Raw genomic sequence first — 6,952 nt, forward strand, 5'->3', positions numbered from 1 at the left:
TTTTCCTATTCTTTTTGAACTGAGAAGACATTTGTACTCAAATGTTGAAGGAAGAGTCTGTGGACTCTTAGAACAGAGAATATTGGAACTCCAAAAGAGATGTGCATTTTTTATTATTGATTAAACACAAAATAAACTTGCTCATGAATATGGATGGACATGAACATCTATGAAAAGAAAACAGAACTTCATGTATAATATTTCATTTTTCCTCCTAAATTTTAGTGACTACCATAAATTGATAGGAGCCCCATTTATTTTTTTATTTTTATTTTTTTTTTGTGGGACCCTCACCAGTGCTCAACCATTGCGCCACCAGGGGAGGCCCAATAGGAGCCCCATTTAGTAACTTATGTACTAAATTTTAATGTCAGATAACTTTTTCTTCATTATGATTCTGTTGGCATGTTACAACAGTCCTAATGTAACAAAGACCAATATTCCAATTTTATTTTATAAATGATAGCCTTGAATGTTTGCTGACTGCTAAAATAGCACTGAGAGTAGAAAGCAAAACCAGAAGGTTATTTGAAACCAGCAATTCTGAGTACAAATGTCATTTCTACTATGCTTCATTTTCCAATGGTTTGGGAGGTTTTAGAGACAAATGCAATAAATTTGTCCAATATGAATAATTTAGAAAGACTTACTGTCCCACGTCATCTGGGATCGATAGAATTTTCAGGACCCGAGTCTTTCGGTGACAAAAATAAAAAGTGCCCTATCTTCTGTAAACTTAATTGTTTATATGATTTGAAAGAAGCAAAACAAAAATTACTGGTTTTATTGACCAAGTTTATATACAGGAAGAAAACCATGAAAGGATTGACACACCATTAAGTGGGATTATAACTGAGAGTGAATTAATAAATGAGACTATCATTCACATTAAAAAATTGGATGAAATAAAGATGGCAGAGTGTGACTGCTCCTCTTTCAACTCATAAAAATGCATAATCATAAAATGTAGGGGCACAGAAATGCTGGGAAGAGGGAAGTTAGTGACCAGTGAGGTCTGAAATATTGTTCAGAGACAGATGGGATGTCTTCTCCTGGGTATTTAATGAGATTCTAGTGAAGCTTGGAACAAAAACATTGCTTTTTTCACAATTAAGTTGCAAGTATAAATGGACTTTTTATAATTATATTAGTATGGAGTTGGAGAATAAAATTTACAAACTTTTCAGACTATTAACTATAGCTAACACTGACTGAAAACTTACTCTATTTAATGTTATAAATTCTATGCAGGAGAAACTATTATCATCCCTGCCTTGATATGGAGATAATATGTGACATGCCCAATTTCATGGCAAAATTGGAATACAAACCAAAGTCAAATGGTTCCAGAGTCTATGTGCTTCATGTCCCTGCTGCACTTATTTAAGGGTATGGCAGGAGGTGGGGTACCTCTATTTACTTACAGCTCTCACCTTTAAATCATTTCCAAATGTGTGAGAAGTAAGGTAGCTAGGAAGGGCCCTAAGAAGAAAGAGGTATTATAGGAGGGTTAGTGGTAGCGTTTGGGAAGAATTATTGACAGACCCATTGTTAACGAGAATCATAGAGGCATTATTCTCCCTTTTTCCTAGAGTCTCATCAGAGTCTTTCCTGACGTGGCAGATTCTGAGCTGCTGGATCTCTTGTGATCTAATATCTAAATGAGATTAGAAGAAAAGGAAATCTCAACTGCATGTAGCAGTTCCATTCACCATTCCAGTTTCCTGGAGAAAATTTGTAGTTCATTTTTATAACGGAATTATATTGAGGTAGACTTTCCATAATTGGAATATTTCAATATTGGAGGGAGTTAATATATTACAGCAATAACAATATTCCTGTGGAAAATTTCTTCCTGATGTTTGATATTCAAGATGGAGATGCGAGAATACTCTACCTATATTATAAGGTAGAGATTTTAGTGTTTGGGGGGGAAACCAAACACTACAGAAACCATTTTTTTCCTATAGAATAATATTTAAATGTGGATGATACTAAATAATATGCTTTGAATATGGAGTTAAACTTCAAAACAAATGCATTCATTCTGGGTCTCTTCTGTTCAAAGCACTTTACATGGCTTTTCTATGGGATGGATTCTTTTAGTTCTTCCCATTAACAATGAGATATCTCCTCATCTTTACTCTGAAGGAAAGTAAAGCAGTGATACATGATTATAGAGTTAAAGTTCCTACATATTCCAAGCCACTAATTTCATGTTTTAGAAAGCTTATGGAAGAAAACACAGTGGTTTTACAGTTAGAATGGGTTCTAATTCTAATTGTTTCTCTTAGCTGTGTCATTGGTCAAGTTTGTCGCCCTCATTTTCTGTATAAGTAAGATGAAGATGATAAAACCAACCTATCTAACTCATAGAAGTGTGAAAATTAAAGTTAATCATGGAACTAGACATCTTAAAATACAGTAGACGACTATATATTAATTATATAGGCCTCCTGAGGGATTTCTTAAATATCCTAGACATCTTTATGGGTAAAAATGTTGCAAAAACTTATTAGTAGGGACAAGTTTGTCAAAGCGCCTTCTGTTTCTGGACTTAATCTGTCTCCCTACATGCTTACACAGACCATTAATTTCAATGTGCTGTTCATCATTGGACAGATATTAACTTATTTAAAGAAAATGTTATGCTTACAGTTTTCATTCAAATAGACTGTGATTCTAATACTATTTGTGTGATTGTAAATCTAGCCAGGAACCTTGAATTTCGATAGTTTCTTAAGAGCTAGTCAGGAAATATCCCCACGTGTGTGGCACATGAACTCAGAGCTGGTAGAGTTAATGGTCTAATAATTGGGAATCAAGGCCCATGATTTATGACAACATGGACGGACCTAGAATATACTACGCTAGGTGAAATAAGTTAAATGGATAAAGACAAATACCATATGATTTTAGTGATATGTGAAAAACAAAGAAACAAAACAAACAAAACAAAACAAACTTTTACATTGTAAAAATATAACGGTGGTTTATGAGAGGGGAAGAAAAAAGGCCCTGGGTAATTCAGGCAAAGGGGGTTCATTGAATGATGGTGGATGGCAATTAGATTTTTGGTAGTGATCCTAACAGTATATGCTGATGTCAAATTAAATGCTGCACACTTGAAATTTATATATACTTATACACCTATTTTATATCAATAAGTAGAAATTTTACTTAATAAAATTAAAAAAGAGTGTTTTCACAGATTAAAATGACACTTGACAATTTATATTATAAATTTTCACACGTATACCTGAACAAGGCAAAAAGCAAGAAGGCAGGATTAACCCCTTTTTTCCTACTATATTTTAAGACTAGTATTATCATCCCTAAGTACTGAGAGGGATATGTGTGACCTCATATACACTTATTTTTCTGTTTATGTAAACCACCTGGAAAAAGTCCTACAGTATCATTGCTAGTAATACATTTTATATAATTCATTTTTTTTCTTTTAAGATAGATGGTGAATTCTGAGGGCAATTACAAGAAACTGAATAATGGTTGCCCTTTAGAACCTAGCTCTTTAGTGTTCCTGTTCCTTTTGCTTTTATCCCTGTCCTTTTACATCTTCATTGAAGGCATTTATTATAATTGGATATTTCTAATTAAAATGAAGCTCTCCGAAGCTATTGCTGAAAGCACAAGAAAAAATGTCTATTTTCAGATTGATTAGTAGCATTTTTGGATTATAGGATTATTTTATGAGCTTCCCAACCATGACAACGCAGATGGTTACTAATATTGAGAAAACCTTAAATTATGTTATGTTTTAAATCATTGTTTGCTTATATTCAAAATGATGGTTCTGTTTAAATCTAAAATGAGATGGAGAAGGTAGTTCAATGTTTTACTAACTAGATATTATGACATGTTCCAGAATGCCAGCCCAGTCCATGGAAAGAAATGGTTTATTCTACAAGTTTACGGTGCCTAATTATTGAATCGAGCAGTTATTTGTTTCAGAATTACAATTCTATATTTCATTCCTTAACCCCCCTTTTTCTCAACTCTGGCTAAACTGGTCTATTTTCAGTTCCTGAAGCCCATCATATTTTCTTTTCTTTTTTTAAAAAAAATATTTATTTGTTTATACAAGCACTGGGTACAGTCAGAACCGCGGGAGAGTGAGAGAATTCACCAGAGCCAGAGCAGAGAGCAGAGCAGGCAGAAGGACCAAAGTACACAGCTGAGGGGAGCAGCGGGCGGCAAGAGAGGTCTGCGCGCCATGTGGGACCCTCGCCCGGTGGCCAGGGATCGAACTGGCGCTGCAGAGGCTGTGGGCAGCTTCGCAACCCAGCGCTCAACTTCTGTGCCACCGGGGAGGCCCCCTATCATATTTTCTTATCTATTTTTTTTAGCATATAATTTTGCATTTACTTTTCTCTTTGCTTGGAACATTCTCTCCCATCCATTATAAGGTCCAAGTTCCCTGGCTAATAATACATGCATATATCTATTATTCAATTCTTCATTCATTCATTTGATGTTCAAGTACAACCCAGCACTAGTGTGTGTAGAGGGTAGGGTTCAAGAGGAGTGTAATCATGAATAAGACAAACAGGGCTCTTCTGCTCAGGGGACTTACACCATTGACAGATTTCTCCATCACCTTCCCTTCCTGTGTTCCTTCTCAGCTTTGCTCTTGGGATACTCTCTTAGCCTAATGACTTTGACATTATAAAGAAAAACAATCAATATACTTATAGGCACAGATTTGTTAGCCTTAGAGAGTAACACACCTAAGAGATCGGTAATGACCCAACAACCCATTAGGGTCTATCACCATCTTTCCAACAAGGAGCCAGAAACAAGGTCTTTTCTGCCTTGACCTTTGGTGTGACACTACCTCTGTGGAGGGGAAATGTGACTTGATGGCAGTAAAAAGTCAGTGTGGGGAGAGGACGGACAGAGGCAAATCCAAGATACTCATTTCATCTTCTGAGTTAGAAGTCCTTCCTAAGACTGATCATGTCATTCTGCTCTTATGATAACATGTAGCAGTTACCTCTCCTTTGTCTAATTCCCCCCAAACACTAAAATCTCTGTTAGTTTTTGTATGCTCAGAGTCCATCCCAGAATTCAGCACTTAACAGACACTCAGCAAATACTTGTTCAATTAATGAGTGAGGCAGAGCAGGTATGTCTGTGCAGGCGCTCACCTGCACAACTCCAGGGGAAGCACTCACAGACCATAGTGCCGATAACTGGGGTTCTCCATTGTACAACCATGTACTGTGATCCTGGAAATGAACGAATAATGTTATTATCTGATAAATGGCAATATTTTATAGTGTAATTAATTTCAAATACTAAAAGTATCTCACTCTTAAATTTAGTGCTAGGTCATACATTTAAGGGTGAAGGTAAACAGAAGGGAAAATTTGTCTATACCACTTCACAGTATAATATCTACTTATCTATTGTTGGTATATTGAAAATAAAATGGTATTTGACTCAGGTAGACTTGCCTGACTTAGGATTAAGATTCTGTCAGATAATGGGTAGATGACCACAAGGACATTAGTTCTCGGCTGTGAGTGTCAGTTTCTTCACTTGTGATATGATGACAAAAATATTTAGCTCCCATATCTTAGATGCACATTTCCTGCCACCTATAGGTATTAAAATGTGTTACAGGTCTTTCGTTCTCCCCACTTCCTATTTCTAGCAGTTCTAGAATTTGCCTTTCTTAACAATAGTGGCTATCAAGATTTGTATTAAGGAAATAAAAATGAGTAAGACAAAAATGTTAGAATTACAATGCAGTGAAAGAGATATTAATGTATTAATGCACAAATTGCTATATAAGAGATTAATTGTGAAAGCAGGTTTCATAAAGTTGATATTTAAGCAGAATTTCAAAGGATTTTCTAAGAAAAGGTAGAAGTATGTCCCAAGGCACACAATCATAAAATAGCATGGCATGTTCTGAGAACTGCTTGCAGTATAATATAAATGAGAAATAGAAAAAAATTAAAGAAGGTAGAAGTGAGACTATTTAAGAAGGCAGAAAAATGATTATGAAAGACCTTATATAAATAACATGGGAAAACGAGTTACATTTATTTTTCTTCTTATTAAATATATTTATTTATAAATATACATTTTACATCATTATTCATTTTTGTATAATGTTTGATTTATCCAGTACCCTCCCATCAGTTCTCAGCCTGTGGCCAGTACTGATTTACTTTTTATCACTACAGCTTTGCCCATCTACAAGTTCATGTAATTATTATCATTTGGTATGCATATTTTTATCATTATTTTTATTGTCATTGCTACTATTATTATATTACGTTTTTATTTTTTATTTTTTAAAAGATTTATTTATTTATACAAGAACCGGAGTACAGGCCAGATGCGTGGGAGGGTGAGAGGATTCACCAGAGACAGAGTGGGGAACAGAACAGGCAGACTGATGAAATACACTGTTGAGGGGAGCAGCACGCGAGAAGGAGAGGTCTGCCGCACCATGTGGGATTGTATAGAAACCGTGCTGCAGAAGCTGCGAACAGCTTCCCAGTGCAGTGCTCAACCGCCTGGGTCACCAGGAAGGCCCTATATTATGTTTTTAAAAAGTAAATAGTTTTTATTGAGGTAAGATTGGTTTACATGTTTTGACAATTGTTGAGAGTTGTTTTGTAATCCTCAGTATATTCAATTTTGGTGAATGTTTTTCTGTACATTTGAGAATAATATATAAGCTTCAGCTATTAGAATGGTGGGATAACTTATGAAAATCAAGTTGGATTAATAATATGCTACTATTCTAGTTTATAAGGGTTTTGAATTTCTTTCTATTTGTTTTACTAAGTACTGAGAAAGGATTGTTGAAATTGCCAATTAAATGGCAGTGTATGTATTTAAACTATTATTAGATTTTTGCTTTATTAGTTTTGAATTTCTATTAATAAATAATTAAATGTTTAAGGTTGCTATG

Source organism: Talpa europaea (assembly GCF_964194135.1).
Source record: "Talpa europaea genome assembly, chromosome: 3".
Classification (NCBI taxonomy): Eukaryota; Metazoa; Chordata; class Mammalia; order Eulipotyphla; family Talpidae; genus Talpa; species Talpa europaea.